The sequence below is a fragment of the Rhinoderma darwinii genome, chromosome 5 (genome assembly GCF_050947455.1).
Source record: "Rhinoderma darwinii isolate aRhiDar2 chromosome 5, aRhiDar2.hap1, whole genome shotgun sequence".
NCBI classification, from domain to species: domain Eukaryota; kingdom Metazoa; phylum Chordata; class Amphibia; order Anura; family Rhinodermatidae; genus Rhinoderma; species Rhinoderma darwinii.
In genome coordinates this window covers 233,687,030-233,688,132 of record NC_134691.1, presented here as the reverse complement: position 1 = coordinate 233,688,132, position 1,103 = coordinate 233,687,030, and the positions used below count along the sequence as shown (strand labels likewise).

Here is a 1,103-nt window from a genome sequence, read left to right as displayed (position 1 = left end):
CTAGGTGCTCCTTTGCTTCTGAGGCCTGTGTTTCAGTCCATTAGCATACTAGGGCCACATGTGGGATATTTCTAAAAACTGCAGAATCTGGGCAATAAATATTGAGTTGCATTTCTTGGGTAAAACCTTCTGCGGTACATAAAAAATGTATTAGATATGAATTTTTGAAGAAAAAAATGAAATTTGTAAATTTCACCTCTACTTTGCTTTAATTCCTGTGAAACGTCTAAAGGGCTAAAACACTTTCTGAATGCTGTTTTGAATACTTTGATGGGTGCAGTTTTCAAAATGGGGTGACTTCTGGCGACTTTCTAATATATAAGGCCCTCAAAGCCACTTCAGAACTGAACTGGTCCCTGAAAAAATAGCCTTTTGAAATTTTCTTAAAAATATGAGAAATTGCTGCTAAAGTTCTAAGCCTCGTAACGTCCCAGAAAAATAAAAGAATGTTCAAAAAACGACGCAAACATAAAGTAGACATATGGGAAATGTGAACTAGTAAGTATCTTGTGTGGTATTACTATCTGTTTTACAAGTAAATACATTAAAATTTAGAAAAATGCTAATTTTTGCTAATTTTCTCAAAATCTTGGCGTTTCTTACAAATAAATATTGAATTTAACGACAAAATTTTTTCAGTATCATAAAGTACAACATGTCACGAGAAAACAATCCCAGAATCGCTTGGATAGGTAAAAGCATTCTGGAGTTATTACCACATAAAGTGACACATGTCAGATTTGCAAAAATGGGGCTGGTCCTGAAGGCCAAAACAGGCTTAGACACTAAGGGGTTAAATGGATTTTTAGAACAGGCAGATGGAAATAGAGCTTGCTCTGTCCACTCCATGCATTGACCTGGTATTGCAGTATCTCCAGGACCGGTGCACCCTTTCCTTATGCAGTGACTAAAATCAGATTTGAAAAGTGCTTTTTGCTTTTGCCATTGTTTGTTTCTTGCTGATTGCATCTCTCCTTTAACTGGTTGCCGACACAGGACGAGTATGCCCGTCCTGAGCAGCGAGCACTTCGCGCATTAGGACGAGCATACTCGTCCTGTGTGACAGCCGTCTCTGCCGTCTCTGTGTGTCCGATCGAGAGCGG

The 1,103-nt window shown here is 38.6% G+C and overlaps 1 pseudogene; it reads left to right on the top strand.

Annotated features, from left to right (window-relative positions):
- The first annotated feature begins 769 nt into the window (after nucleotides 1–769).
- On the top strand, nucleotides 770–894 carry LOC142654569 (U2 spliceosomal RNA; annotated as a pseudogene).
- Nucleotides 895–1,103: the final 209 nt, after the last annotated feature.